Here is a 15,950-nt window from a genome sequence, read left to right as displayed (position 1 = left end):
AAGCAAGGCCCAAGATACACTAGCTCTCCCGCAGCTCTTCTTCTTTGAAGTGTCAGAGCGAATGCCCAAAGCCTTGCTGTGAAGCAGCAGCGAAGGGCAGTTCGCGCCAGCTGAAAACCTCTGCGAACGTATAGCAGTAGCTGGTAAATCAGAGTCGGATCTGTAGGCTGCTGTGGCTGCTTGCCTTAGCCTAGTATTCGTAGGACGGTGGGAGAGCCCCGCATAGAGCGAAAGCCTCTTTGCCCGGGCATCCCCTCTGGGAAGGCACAGCTTTCGTTGGGAAATCAGAATCACGTCTGAGGGATGCTGCTGCTGCTTCCCTGATCAAGTGTCCCCTGCACGTTGTAATAATCCCGCATGGAACGAAATCCTTCTATGCCCAGGCATCCTCTCTGGGAAAGCATAGCATTTGTTGGGCAATCAGAGTCGGGTTTGTGGGAAGCTGCTGCTTCTTGCCTGAGCTACTCTGCTCAGGACAGTGCAAGATACCCGCATGGAGCGAAATTTTCTTTTACCTAGCATCCCCTCTGCCAGAGAGAGAAGCGTGGTTGCACCTCTGGAAAGGGCCTGAAGGAAAGGGACACGTCTGTCACCGTGCTCCCCAAGAGCAAGTCTGGGGAAGGTGCATCACGCTGCCACGGGCAAAGAGAAGGAGCCGTTGGCTTAGTGTTCGGGAAACGGTCGCGATGCAGGAGAGTTGGCACTGGCAGGAACAGCGGGCCCGTTGTAAGACAAGTGTCACCATCTACCTGTGCTGAGGGTCGGAGGCCTGGCTGCTAAGGTGACAGAAGAGTATGACTATGGCAGGCAGGTGTGCTCCACACTGAGGAAGGAGTCTGGGCAGAAGGCAGGCCTGTCCTGTGTCTCTGGTCCCAAGGGGACAGCGTCTCCTTGACCACCTGTGCCTAGGGCAGATTTGGGCTTGGCACCAAGCGCCATAGCTTCAACTCGCAGAAACAGCTCCCTGGACGAACGGGCAGTCCGATGCCGTCTTCCTCCAAGATGTGACAACGTTGTTGGTGTCAGGAAGTGTGCCGGGGGTAGCAGGGGGGACAGGCCCAAACAGATCCCCAGCCCAGTGCACGGGCCTGTGCAGGGTTCATGTCGACTCTCCTCTCCTGTGGGGAAGGCACTGGCTTAGTCCCCGAATCCACGCGAGCGCTAGTGCAAAAGGCCTAGCCTTGCCTATGACAGGACATGAAGTGAGCATAGAGTGCCATCCTAGGCAACGCACGCTGCTGTTGGTTTTTGATTGTGCCTGCTTAGTTCAGTTGGTAAATCAGAGTTAGATCTGTAGGCTGCTGTGGCTGCTTGCCTTAGCCTAGTATTCGTAGGACGGTGGGAGAGCCCCGCATAGAGCGAAAGCCACTTTGCCCGGGCATCCCCTTTGGGAAGTCACAGCATTCGTTGGGAAATCAGAGTCGCTTCTGAGGGATGCTGTTGCTGCTTGCCTGAGTTAGACTTCCCTGCAAATTGTACTAAACCCGCATGGAGCGAAATCATCTATGGCCAGGCTCCTCTCTGAGAAAGCAGAGCATTCGTTGGGCAATCAGTGTCGGGTTTTTAGGAAGCTGCTGCTTCTTGCCTGAGCTATTCTTCTGAGGACAGTGCAAGATACCCGCATGGAGTGAAATTCCCTTTCACCTAGCATCCCCTCTGCCAGAGAGAGAAGCGTGGTTGCACCTCTGGAAAGGGGCTTAAGGAAAGGGACACGTCTGTCACCGTGCTCCCCAAGAGCAAGTCTGGGGAAGGTGCAGCACGCTGCCACGGGCAAAGAGAAGGAGCCTTTGGCTTTGTGTTCGGGAAACGGTCACGATGCAGGAGAGTTGGCACTGGCAGGAACAGCGGGCCAGTTGTAAGACAAGTGTCACCAGCTACTTGTGAAAAGAGAGTCGCGTCTGAGGGATGCTGCTGCTGCTTCCCTGATCTAGTCTCCCCTGCACGTTGTCATAATCCCGCATGGAACGAAATCCTTCTATGCCCAGGCATCCTCTCTGGGAAAGCATAGCATTCGTTGGGCAATCAGAGTCGGGTTTGTGGGAAGCTGCTGCTTCTTGCCTGAGCTACTCTGCTCAGGAGAGTGCAAGATACCCGCATGGAGCGAAATTTTCTTTTACCTAGCATCCCCTCTGCCAGAGAGAGAAGCGTGGTTGCACCTCTGGAAAGGGCCTTAAGGAAAGGGACACGTCTGTCACCGTGCTCCCCAAGAGCAAGTCTGGGGAAGGTGCATCACGCTGCCACGGGCAAAGAGAAGGAGCCGTTGGCTTTGTGTTCGGGAAACGGTCACGATGCAGGAGAGTTGGCACTGGCAGGAACAGCGGGCCAGTTGTAAGACAAGTGTCACCAGCTACTTGTGAAAACAGAGTCGCGTCTGAGGGATGCTGCTGCTGCTTCCCTGATCTAGTCTCCCCTGCACGTTGTCATAATCCCGCATGGAACGAAATTCTTCTATGCCCAGGTATCCTCTCTGTGAAAGCATAGCATTCGTTGGGCAATCAGAGTCGGGTTTGTGGGAAGCTGCTGCTTCTTGCCTGAGCTAGTCTGCTCAGGACAGTGCAAGATACCCGCATGGAGAGAAATTATCTTTTACCTAGCATCCCCTCTGCCAGAGAGAGAAGCGTGGTTGCACCTCTGGAAAGGGCCTTATGGAAAGGGACACGTCTGTCACTGTGCTCCCCAAGAGCAAATCTGGGGAAGTTGCATCACGCTGCCACGGGCAAAGAGAAGGAGCCGTTGGCTTTGTGTTCGGGAAACGGTCGCGATGCAGGAGAGTTGGCACTGGCAGGAACAGCGGGCCCGTTGTAAGACAAGTGTCACCATCTACCTGTGCTGAGGTTCGGAGGCCTGGCTGCTAAGGTGACAGAAGAGTATGACTATGGCAGGCAGGTGTGCTCCACACTGAGGAAGGAGTCTGGGCAGAAGGCAGGCCTGTCCTGTGTCTCTGGTCCCAAGGGGACAGCGTCTCCTTGACCACCTGTGCCTAGGGCAGACTTGGGCTTGCCACCAAGCGCCATAGCTTCAACTCGCAGAAACAGCTCCCTGGACGAACGGGCAGTCCGATGCCGTCTTCCTCCAAGATGTGACAACGTTGTTGGTGTCAGGAAGTGTGCCGGGGTAGCAGGGGGGACAGACCCAAACAGATCCCCAGCCCAGTACACGGGCCTGTGCAGGGTTCATGTCGACTCTCCTCTCCTGTGGGGAAGGCACTGGCTTAGTCCCCGAATCCACGTGAGCGCTAGTGCAAAAGGCCTAGCCTTGCCTATGATAGGACATGAAGGGAGCATAGAGTGCCATCCTAGGCAACGCACGCTGCTGTTGGTTTTTGATTGTGCCTGCTTAGTTCAGTTGGTAAATCAGAGTCAGATCTGTAGGCTGCTGTGGCTGCTTGCCTTAGCCTAGGATTCGTAGGACGGTGGGAGAGCCCCGCATAGAGCGAAAGCCACTTTGCCCGGGCATCCCCTTTGGGAAGTCACAGCTTTGGTTGGGAAATCAGAGTCGCTTCTGAGGGATGCTGTTGCTGCTTGCCTGAGTTAGACTTCCCTGCAAATTGTACTAAACCCGCATGGAGCGAAATCATCTATGGCCTGGCCTCTCTGAGAAAGCAGAGCATTCGTTGGGCAATCAGTGTCGGGTTTTTAGGAAGCTGCTGCTTCTTGCCTGAGCTATTCTGCTGAGGACAGTGCAAGATACCTGCATGGAGCGAAATTCCCTTTCACCTAGCATCCCCTCTGCCAGAGAGAGAAGCGTGGTTGCACCTCTGGAAAGGGGCTTAAGGAAAGGGACACGTCTGTCACCGTGCTCCCCAAGACCAAGTCTGGGGAAGGTGCAGCACGCTGCCACGGGCAAAGAGAAGGAGCCGTTGGCTTTGTGTTCGGGAAACGGTGGCGATGCAGGAGAGTTGGCACTGGCAGGAACAGCGGGCCCGTTGTAAGACAAGTGTCACCAGCTACTTGTGAAAACAGAGTCGCGTCTGAGGGATGCTGCTGCTGCTTCCCTGATCTAGTCTCCCCCTGCACGTTGTAATAATCCCGCATGAAATGAAATCCTTCTATGCCCAGGCATCCTCTCTGGGAAAGCATAGCATTCGTTGGGCAATCAGAGTCGGGTTTGTGGGAAGCTGCTGCTTCTTGCCTGAGCTAGTCTGCTTAGGACAGTGCAAGATACCCGCATGGAGCGAAATTATCTTTTACCTAGCATCCCCTCTGCCAGAGAGAGAAGCGTGGTTGCACCTCTGGAAAGGGCCTTATGGAAAGGGACACGTCTGTCACTGTGCTCCCCAAGAGCAAGTCTGGGGAAGGTGCATCACGCTGCCACGGGCAAAGAGAAGGAGCCGTTGGCTTTGTGTTCGGGAAACGGTCGCGATGCAGGAGAGTTGGCACTAGCAGGAACAGCGGACTCGTTGTAAGACAAGTGTCACCATCTACCTGTGCTGAGGGTCGGAGGCCTGGCTGCTAAGGTGACAGAAGAGTATGACTATGGCAGGCAGGTGTGCTCCACACTGAGGAAGGAGTCTGGGCAGAAGGCAGGCCTGTCCTGTGTCTCTGGTCCCAAGGGGACAGCGTCTCCTTGACCACCTGTGCCTAGGGCAGACTTGGGCTTGCCACCAAGCGCCATAGCTTCAACTCGCAGAAACAGCTCCCTGGACGAACGGGCAGTCCGATGCTGTCTTCCTCAAGATGTGACAACGTTGTTGGTGTCAGGAAGTGTGCCGGGGTAGGAGGGGGGACAGACCCAAACAGATCCCCAGCCCAGTGCACGGGCAGTGTGCAGGGTTCATGTCGACTCTCCTCTCCTGTGGGGAAGGCACTGGCTTAGTCCCCGATTCCACGCGAGCGCTAGTGCAAAAGGCCTAGCCTTGCCTATGCCAGGACATGAAGTGAGCATAGAGTGCCATCCTAGGCAACGCACGCTGCTGTTGGTTTTTGATTGTGCCTGCTTAGTTCAGTTGGTAAATCAGAGTCAGATCTGTAGGCTGCTGTGGCTGCTTGCCTTAGCCTAGTATTCGTAGGACGGTGGGAGAGCCCCGCATAGAGCGAAAGCCACTTTGCCCAAGCATCCCCTTTGGGAAGTCACAGCTTTCGTTGGGAAATCAGAGTCACGTCTGAGGGATGCTGTTGCTGCTTGCCTGAGTTAGACTTCCCTGCAAATTGTAATAAACCCGCATGGAGCGAAATCATCTATGGCCAGGCCTCCTCTCTGAGAAAGCAGAGTTTCGTTGGGCAATCAGTGTCGGGTTTTAGGAAGCTGCTGCTTCTTGCCTGAGCTATTCTGCTGAGGACAGTGCAAGATACCCTTATGGAGCGAAAATTCCCTTTCACCTAGCATCCCCTCTGCCAGAGAGAGAAGCGTGGTTGCACCTCTGGAAAGGGGCTTTAAGGAAAGGGACACGTCTGTCACCGTGCTCCCCAAGAGCAAGTCTGGGGAAGGTGCAGCACGCTGCCACGGGCAAAGAGAAGGAGCCGTTGGCTTTGTGTTCGGGAAACGGTCGCGATGCAGGAGAGTTGGCACTGGCAGGAACAGCGGGCCCGTTGTAAGACAAGTGTCACCATCTACCTGTGCTGAGGGACGGAGGCCTGGCTGCTAAGGTGACAGAAGAGTACGACTAGGGCAGGCACGCGTGCTCCACACTGAGGAGGGAGTCTGTGCAGAAGGCAGGCCGGTCCTGTGTCTCTGGTCCCAAGGGGACAGCGTCTCCTTGACCCCCTCTGCCTAGGGCAGACTTGGGCTTGCCACCAAGTGCCATAGCCGCAACTCGCAGAAACAGCTCCCTGGACGTACGGGCAGTCCGATGCCGTCTTCCTCCAAGATGTGACAACGTTGTTGGTGTCAGGAAGTGTGCCGGGGTAGGAGGGGGGACAGACCCAAACAGATCCCCATCCCCGTGCACGGGCAGTGTGCAGGGTTCATGTCGACTCTCCTCTCCTGTGGGGAAGGCACTGGCTTAGTCCCCGATTCCACGCGAGCGCTAGTGCAAAAGGCCTAGCCTTGCCTATGCCAGGACATGAAGTGAGCATAGAGTGCCATCCTAGGCAACGCACACGGCTGTAGGTTTGTGATTGACCCTGCTTAGTTCGGCTTGGCAGGGAGAACGCACGGCGCGAACATGGAGCCCCGGAAAGCAAGGCCCAAGATACACTAGCTCTCCCGCAGCTCTTCTTCTTTGAAGTGTCAGAGCGAATGCCCAAAGCCTTGCTGTGAAGCAGCAGCGAAGGGCAGTTCGCGCCAGCTGAAAACCTCTGCGAACGTATAGCAGTAGCTGGTAAATCAGAGTCGGATCTGTAGGCTGCTGTGGCTGCTTGCCTTAGCCTAGTATTCGTAGGACAGTGGGAGAGCCCCGCATAGAGCGAAAGCCTCTTTGCCCGGGCATCCCGTCTGGGAAGGCACAGCTTTCGTTGGGGAAATCAGAGTCGCGTCTGAGGGATGCTGCTGCTGCTTCCCTGAGCTAGTCTCCCCTGCACGTTGTAATAAACCCGCATGGAACGAAATCCTTCTATGCCCCAGGCATCCTCTCTGGGAAAGCATAGCATTCGTTGGGCAATCAGAGTCGGGTTTGTGGGAAGCTGCTGCTTCTTGCCTGAGCTACTCTGCTCAGGAAAGTGCAAGATACCCGCATAGAGCGAAATTTTCTTTCACCTAGCATCCCCTATGCCAGAGAGAGAAGCGTGGTTGCACCTCTGGAAAGGGCCTTAAGGAAAGGGACACGTCTGTCACCGTGCTCCCCAAGAGCAAGTCTGGGGAAGGTGCAGCACGCTGCCACGCGCAAAGAGAAGGAGCCGTTGGCTTTGTGTTCGGGAAACGGTCGCGATGCAGGAGAGTTGGCACTGGCAGGAACAGCGGGCCCGTTGTAAGACAAGTGTCACCATCTACCTGTGCTGAGGGACGGAGGCCTGGCTGCTAAGGGGACAGAAGAGTACGACTAGGGCAGGCACGCGTGCTCCACACTGAGGAAGGAGTCTGTGCAGAAGGCAGGCCGGTCCTGTGTCTCTGGTCCCAAGGGGACAGCGTCTCCTTGACCCCCTCTGCCTAGGGCAGACTTGGGCTTGCAACCAAGTGCCATAGCCGCAACTCGCAGAAACAGCTCCCTGGACGAACGGGCAGTCCGATGCCGTCTTCCTCCAAGATGTGACAACGTTGTTGGTGTCAGGAAGTGTGCCGGGGTAGGAGGGGGGACAGACCCAAACAGATCCCCATCCCCGTGCACGGGCAGTGTGCAGGGTTCATGTCGACTCTCCTCTCCTGTGGGGAAGGCACTGGCTTAGTCCCCGATTCCACGCGAGCGCTAGTGCAAAAGGCCTAGCCTTGCCTATACCAGGACATGAAGTGAGCATAGAGTGCCATCCTAGGCAACGCACACGGCTGTAGGTTTGTGATTGACCCTGCTTAGTTCGGCTTGGCAGGGAGAATGCACGGCGTGAACATGGAGCCCCGGAAAGCAAGGCCCAAGATACACTAGCTCTCCCGCAGCTCTTCTTCTTTGAAGTGTCAGAGCGAATGCCCAAAGCCTTGCTGTGAAGCAGCAGCGAAGGGCAGTGCGCGCCAGCTGAAAACCTCTGCGAACGTATAGCAGTAGCTGGTAAATCAGAGTCGGATCTGTAGGCTGCTGTGGCTGCTTGCCTTAGCCTAGTATTCGTAGGACGGTGGGAGAGCCCCGCATAGAGCGAAAGCCTCTTTGCCCGGGCATCCCGTCTGGGAAGGCACAGCTTTCGTTGGGAAATCAGAGTCGCGTCTGAGGGATGCTGCTGCTGCTTCCCTGAGCTAGTCTCCCCTGCACGTTGTAATAAACCCGCATGGAACGAAATCCTTCTATGCCCAGGCATCCTCTCTGGGAAAGCATAGCATTCGTTGGGCAATCAGAGTCGGGTTTGTGGGAAGCTGCTGCTTCTTACCTGAGCTACTCTGCTCAGGAAAGTGCTAGATACCCGCATAGAGCGAAATTTTCTTTCACCTAGCATCCCCTATGCCAGAGAGAGAAGCGTGGTTGCACCTCTGGAAAGGGCCTTAAGGAAAGGGACACGTCTGTCACCGTGCTCCCCAAGAGCAAGTCTGGGGAAGGTGCAGCACGCTGCCACGGGCAAAGAGAAGGAGCCGTTGGCTTTGTGTTCGGGAAACGGTCGCGATGCAGGAGAGTTGGCACTGGCAGGAACAGCGGGCCCGTTGTAGACAAGAGTCACCAGCTACTTGTGAAAACAAAGTCGCGTCTGAGGTATGGTGCTGCTGCTTCCCTGCTCTAGTGTCCCCTGCACGTTGTAATAATCCCGCATGGAACGAAATCCTTCTATGCCCAGGCATCCTCTCTGGGAAAGCATAGCATTCGTTGGGCAATCAGAGTCGGGTTTGTGGGAAGCTGCTGCTTCTTGCCTGAGCTACTCTGCTCAGGAGAGTGCAAGATACCCGCATGGAGCGAAATTTTCTTTCACCTAGCATCCCCTATGCCAGAGAGAGAAGCGTGGTTGCACCTCTGGAAAGGGCCTTAAGGAAAGGGACACGTCTGTCACCGTGCTCCCCAAGAGCAAGTCTGGGGAAGGTGCAGCACGCTGCCACGGGCAAAGAGAAGGAGCCGTTGGCTTTGTGTTCGGGAAACGGTCGCGATGCAGGAGAGTTGGCACTGGCAGGAACAGCGGGCCCGTTGTAAGACAAGTGTCACCATCTACCTGTGCTGAGGGACGGAGGCCTGGCTGCTAAGGGGATAGAAGAGTACGACTAGGGCAGGCCGCGTGCTCCACACTGAGGAAGGAGTCTGTGCAGAAGGCAGGCCGGTCCTGTGTCTCTGGTCCCAAGGGGACAGCGTCTCCTTGACCCCCTCTGCCTAGGGCAGACTTGGGCTTGCCACCAAGTGCCATAGCCGCAACTCGCAGAAACAGCTCCCTGGACGAACGGGCAGTCCGATGCCGTCTTCCTCCAAGATGTGACAACGTTGTTGGTGTCAGGAAGTGTGCCGGGGTAGGAGGGGGGACAGACCCAAACAGATCCCCATCCCCGTGCACGGGCAGTGTGCAGGGTTCATGTCGACTCTCCTCTCCTGTGGGGAAGGCACTGGCTTAGTCCCCGATTCCACGCGAGCGCTAGTGCAAAAGGCCTAGCCTTGCCTATACCAGGACATGAAGTGAGCATAGAGTGCCATCCTAGGCAACGCACACGGCTGTAGGTTTGTGATTGACCCTGCTTAGTTCGGCTTGGCAGGGAGAACGCACGGCGCGAACATGGAGCCCCGGAAAGCAAGGCCCAAGATACACTAGCTCTCCCGCAGCTCTTCTTCTTTGAAGTGTCAGAGCGAATGCCCAAAGCCTTGCTGTGAAGCAGCAGCGAAGGGCAGTTCGCGCAAGCTGAAAACCTCTGCGAACGTATAGCAGTAGCTGGTAAATCAGAGTCGGATCTGTAGGCTGCTGTGGCTGCTTGCCTTAGCCTAGTATTCGTAGAACGGTGGGAGAGCCCCGCATAGAGCGAAAGCCTCTTTGCCCGGGCATCCAGTCTGGGAAGGCACAGCTTTCGTTGGGAAATCAGAGTCGCGTCTGAGGGATGCTGCTGCTGCTTCCCTGATCTAGTCTCCCCTGCACGTTGTAATAATCCCGCATGGAACGAAATCCTTCTATGCCTAGGCATCCTCTCTGGGAAAGCATAGCATTCGTTGGGCAATCAGAGTCGGGTTTGTGGGAAGCTGCTGCTTCTTGCCTGAGCTACTCTGCTCAGGACAGTGCAATATACGCGCATGGAGCGAAATTATCTTTTACCTAGCATCCCCTCTGCCAGAGAGAGAAGCGTGGTTGCACCTCTGGAAAGGGCCTTATGGAAAGGGACACGTCTGTCACTGTGCTCCCCAAGAGCAAATCTGGGGAAGGTGCATCACGCTGCCACGGGCAAAGAGAAGGAGCCGTTGGCTTTGTGTTCGGGAAACGGTCGCGATGAAGGAGAGTTGGCACTGGCAGGAACAGCGGGCCCGTTGTAAGACAAGTGTCACCATCTACCTGTGCTGAGGGTCGGAGGCCTGGCTGCTAAGGTGACAGAAGAGTATGACTATGGCAGGCAGGTGTGCTCCACACTGAGGAAGGAGTCTGGGCAGAAGGCAGGCCTGTCCTGTGTCTCTGGTCCCAAGGGGACAGCGTCTCCTTGACCACCTGTGCCTAGGGCAGACTTGGGCTTGCCACCAAGCGCCATAGCTTCAACTCGCAGAAACAGCTCCCTGGACGAACGGGCAGTCCGATGCTGTCTTCCTCAAGTTGTGACAACGTTGTTGGTGTCAGGAAGTGTGCCGGGGTAGGAGGGGGGACAGACCCAAACAGATCCCCAGCCCAGTGCACGGGCAGTGTGCAGGGTTCATGTCGACTCTCCTCTCCTGTGGGGAAGGCACTGGCTTAGTCCCCGATTCCACGTGAGCGCTAGTGCAAAAGGCCTAGCCTTGCCTATGCCAGGACATGAAGTGAGCATAGAGTGCCATCCTAGGCAACGCACGCTGCTGTTGGTTTTTGATTGTGCCTGCTTAGTTCAGTTGGTAAATCAGAGTCAGATCTGTAGGCTGCTGTGGCTGCTTGCCTTAGCCTAGTATTCGTAGGACGGTGGGAGAGCCCCGCATAGAGCGAAAGCCACTTTGCCCGGGCATCCCCTTTGGGAAGTCACAGCTTTCGTTGGGAAATCAGAGTCGCGTCTGAGGGATGCTGTTGCTGCTTGCCTGAGTTAGACTTCCCTGCAAATTGTAATAAACCCGCATGGAGCGAAATCATCTATGGCCAGGCCTCCTCTCTGAGAAAGCAGAGTTTCGTTGGGCAATCAGTGTCGGGTTTTTAGGAAGCTGCTGCTTCTTGCCTGAGCTATTCTGCTGAGGACAGTGCAAGATACCCGCATGGAGCGAAATTCCCTTTCACCTAGCATCCCCTCTGCCAGAGAGAGAAGCGTGGTTGCACCTCTGGAAAGGGGCTTAAGGAAAGGGACACGTCTGTCACCGTGCTCCCCAAGAGCAAGTCTGGGGAAGGTGCAGCACGCTGCCACGGGCAAAGAGAAGGAGCCGTTGGCTTTGTGTTCGGGAAACGGTCGCGATGCAGGAGAGTTGGCACTGGCAGGAACAGCGGGCCCGTTGTAAGACAAGTGTCACCATCTACCTGTGCTGAGGGACGGAGGCCTGGCTGCTAAGGTGACAGAAGAGTACGACTAGGGCAGGCACGCGTGCTCCACACTGAGGAAGGAGTCTGTGCAGAAGGCAGGCAGGTCCTGTGTCTCTGGTCCCAAGGGGACAGCGTCTCCTTGACCCCCTCTGCCTAGGGCAGACTTGGGCTTGCCACCAAGTGCCATAGCCGCAACTCGCAGAAACAGCTCCCTGGACGAACGGGCAGTCCGATGCCGTCTTCCTCCAAGATGTGACAACGTTGTTGGTGTCAGGAAGTGTGCCGGGGTAGGAGGGGGGACAGACCCAAACAGATCCCCATCCCCGTGCACGGGCAGTGTGCAGGGTTCATGTCGACTCTCCTCTCCTGTGGGGAAGGCACTGGCTTAGTCCCCGATTCCACGCGAGCGCTAGTGCAAAAGGCCTAGCCTTGCCTATGCCAGGACATGAAGTGAGCATAGAGTGCCATCCTAGGCAACGCACACGGCTGTAGGTTTGTGATTGACCCTGCTTAGTTCGGCTTGGCAGGGAGAACGCACGGCGCGAACATGGAGCCCCGGAAAGCAAGGCCCAAGATACACTAGCTCTCCCGCAGCTCTTCTTCTTTGAAGTGTCAGAGCGAATGCCCAAAGCCTTGCTGTGAAGCAGCAGCGAAGGGCAGTTCGCGCCAGCTGAAAACCTCTGCGAACGTATAGCAGTAGCTGGTAAATCAGAGTCGGATCTGTAGGCTGCTGTGGCTGCTTGCCTTAGCCTAGTATTCGTAGGACGGTGGGAGAGCCCCGCATAGAGCGAAAGCCTCTTTGCCCGGGCATCCCCTCTGGGAAGGCACAGCTTTCGTTGGGAAATCAGAGTCGCGTCTGAGGGATGCTGCTGCTGCTTCCCTGAGCTAGTCTCCCCTGCACGTTGTAATAAACCCGCATGGAACGAAATCCTTCTATGCCCAGGCATCCTCTCTGGGAAAGCATAGCATTCGTTGGGCAATCAGAGTCGGGTTTGTGGGAAGCTGCTGCTTCTTGCCTGAGCTACTCTGCTCAGGAAAGTGCAAGATACCCGCATAGAGCGAAATTTTCTTTCACCTAGCATCCTCTATGCCAGAGAGAGAAGCGTGGTTGCACCTCTGGAAAGGGCCTTAAGGAAAGGGACACGTCTGTCACCGTGCTCCCCAAGAGCAAGTCTGGGGAAGGTGCATCACGCTGCCACGGGCAAAGAGAAGGAGCCGTTGGCTTTGTGTTCGGGAAACGGTCGCGATGCAGGAGAATTGGCACTGGCAGGAACAGCGGGCCCGTTGTAAGACAAGAGTCACCAGCTACTTGTGAAAACAAAGTCGCGTCTGAGGTATGGTGCTGCTGCTTCCCTGATCTAGTGTCCCCTGCACGTTGTAATAATCCCGCATGGAACGAAATCCTTCTATGCCCAGGCATCCTCTCTGGGAAAGCATAGCATTCGTTGGGCAATCAGAGTCGGGTTTGTGGGAAGCTGCTGCTTCTTGCCTGAGCTACTCTGCTCAGGAAAGTGCAAGATACCCGCATAGAGCGAAATTTTCTTTCACCTAGCATCCCCTATGCCAGAGAGAGAAGCGTGGTTGCACCTCTGGAAAGGGCCTTAAGGAAAGGGACACGTCTGTCACCGTGCTCCCCAAGAGCAAGTCTGGGGAAGGTGCATCACGCTGCCACGGGCAAAGAGAAGGAGCCGTTGGCTTTGTGTTCGGGAAACGGTCACGATGCAGGAGAGTTGGCACAGGCAGGAACAGCGGGCCCGTTGTAAGACAAGTGTCACCAGCTACTTGAGAAAACAGAGTCGCGTCTGAGGGATGCTGCTGCTGCTTCCCTGATCTAGTCTCCCCTGCACGTTGTAATAATCCCGCATGGAACGAAATCCTTCTATGCCCAGGCATCCTCTCTGGGAAAGCATAGCATTCGTTGGGCAATCAGAGTCGGGTTTGTGGGAAGCTGCTGCTTCTTGCCTGAGCTACTCTGCTCAGGAGAGTGCAAGATACCCGCATGGAGCGAAATTTTCTTTTACCTAGCATCCCCTCTGCCAGAGAGAGAAGCGTGGTTGCACCTCTGGAAAGGGCCTTAAGGAAAAGGACACGTCTGTCACCGTGATCCCCAAGAGCAAGTCTGGGGAAGGTGCATCACGCTGCCACGGGCAAAGAGAAGGAGCCGTTGGCTTTGTGTTCGGGAAACGGTCACGATGCAGGAGAGTTGGCACTGGCAGGAACAGCGGGCCAGTTGTAAGACAAGTGTCACCAGCTACTTGTGAAAACAGAGTCGCGTCTGAGGGATGCTGCTGCTGCTTCCCTGATCTAGTCTCCCCTGCACGTTGTAATAATCCCGCATGGAACGAAATCTTTCTAGGCCCAGGCATCCTCTCTGTGAAAGCATAGCATTCGTTGGGCAATCAGAGTCGGGTTTGTGGGAAGCTGCTGCTTCTTGCCTGAGCTAGTCTGCTCAGGACAGTGCAAGATACCCGCATGGAGCGAAATTATATTTTACCTAGCATCCCCTCTGCCAGTAGAGAAGCGTGGTTGCACCTCTGGAAAGGGCCTTATGGAAAGGGACACGTCTGTCACTGTGCTCCCCAAGAGCAAGTCTGGGGAAGGTGCATCACGCTGCCACGGGCAAAGAGAAGGAGCCGTTGGCTTTGTGTTCGGGAAACGGTCGCGATGAAGGAGAGTTGGCACTGGCAGGAACAGCGGGCCCGTTGTAAGACAAGTGTCACCATCTACCTGTGCTGAGGGTCGGAGGCCTGGCTGCTAAGGTGACAGAAGAGTATGACTATGGCAGTCACGTGTGCTCCACACTGAGGAAGGAGTCTGGGCAGAAGGCAGGCCTGTCCTGTGTCTCTGGTCCCAAGGGGACAGCGTCTCCTTGACCACCTGTGCCTAGGGCAGACTTGGGCTTGCCACCAAGCGCCATAGCTTCAACTCGCAGAAACAGCTCCCTGGACGAACGGGCAGTCCGATGCCGTCTTCCTCCAAGATGTGACAACGTTGTTGGTGTCAGGAAGTGTGCCGTGGTAGCAGGGGGGACAGACCCAAACAGATCCCCAGCCCAGTACACGGGCCTGTGCAGGGTTCATGTCGACTCTCCTCTCCTGTGTGGAAGGCACTGGCTTAGTCCCCGAATCCACGCGAGCACTAGTGCAAAAGGCCTAGCCTTGCCTATGATAGGACATGAAGGGAGCATAGAGTGCCATCCTAGGCAACGCACGCTGCTGTTGGTTTTTGATTGTGTCTGCTTAGTTCCGTTGGTAAATCAGAGTCAGATCTGTAGGCTGCTGTGGCTGCTTGCCTTAGCCTAGTATTCGTAGGACGGTGGGAGAGTCCCGCATAGAGCGAAAGCCACTTTGCCCGGGCATCCCCTTTGGGAAGTCACAGCTTTCGTTGGGAAATCAGAGTCGCTTCTGAGGGATGCTGTTGCTGCTTGCCTGAGTTAGACTTCCCTGCAAATTGTAATAAACCCGCATGGAGCGAAATCATCTATGGCCTGGCCTCCTCTCTGAGAAAGCAGAGCATTCGTGGGGCAATCAGTGTCGGGTTTTTAGGAAGCTGCTGCTTCTTGCCTGAGCTATTCTGCTGAGGACAGTGCAAGATACCTGCATGGAGCGAAATTCCCTTTCACCTAGCATCCCCTCTGCCAGAGAGAGAAGCGTGGTTGCACCTCTGGAAAGGGGCTTAAGGAAAGGGACACGTCTGTCACCGTGCTCCCCAAGAGCAAGTCTGGGGAAGGTGCAGCACGCTGCCACGGGCAAAGAGAAGGAGCCGTTGGCTTTGTGTTCGGGAAACGGTCGCGATGCAGGAGAGTTGGCACTGGCAGGAACAGCGGGCCCGTTGTAAGACAAGTGTCACCATCTACCTGTGCTGAGGGACGGAGGCCTGGCTGCTAAGGTGACAGAAGAGTACGACTAGGGCAGGCACGCGTGCTCCACACTGAGGAAGGAGTCTGTGCAGAAGGCAGGCCGGTCCTGTGTCTCTGGTTCCAAGGGGACAGCGTCTCCTTGACCCCCTCTGCCTAGGGCAGACTTGGGCTTGCCACCAAGCGCCATAGCCGCAACTCGCAGAAACAGCTCCCTGGACGAACGGGCAGTCCGATGCCGTCTTCCTCCAAGATGTGACAACGTTGTTGGTGTCAGGAAGTGTGCCGGGGTAGGAGGGGGGACTGACCCAAACAGATCCCCATCCCCGTGCACGGGCAATGTGCAGGGTTCATGTCGACTCTCCTCTCCTGTGGGGAAGGCACTGGCTTAGTCCCCGATTCCATGCGAGCGCTAGTGCAAAAGGCCTAGCCTTGCCTATGCCAGGACATGAAGTGAGCATAGAGTGCCATCCTAGGCAACGCACACTGCTGTAGGTTTGTGATTGACCCTGCTTAGTTCGGCTGGGCAGGGAGAACGCACGGCGCGAACATGGAGCCCCGGAAAGCAAGGCCCAGGATACACTAGCTCTCCCGCAGCTCATCTTCTTTGAAGTGTCAGAGCGAATGCCCAAAGCCTTGCTGTGAAGCAGCAGCGAAGGGCAGTTCGCGCCAGCTGAAAACCTCTGCGAACGTATAGCAGTAGCTGGTAAATCAGAGTCGGATCTGTAGGCTGCTGTGGCTGCTTGCCTTAGCCTAGTATTCGTAGGACGGTGGGAGAGCCCCGCATAGAGCGAAAGCCTCTTTGCCCGGGCATCCCCTCTGGGAAGGCACAGCTTTCGTTGGGAAATCAGAGTCGCGTCTGAGGGATGCTGCTGCGGCATCCCTGAGCTAGTCTCACCTGCACGTTGTAATAAACCCGCATGGAATGAAATCCTTCTATGCCCAGGCATCCTCTCTGGGAAAGCATAGCATTCGTTGGGCAATCAGAGTCGGGTTTGTGG

This window comes from Neovison vison, chromosome 11 (genome assembly GCF_020171115.1).
Source record: "Neovison vison isolate M4711 chromosome 11, ASM_NN_V1, whole genome shotgun sequence".
NCBI lineage: Eukaryota > Metazoa > Chordata > Mammalia > Carnivora > Mustelidae > Neogale > Neogale vison.
The sequence above is the reverse complement of the archived record's forward strand: the minus strand, read 5'-3'. Positions refer to the sequence as shown.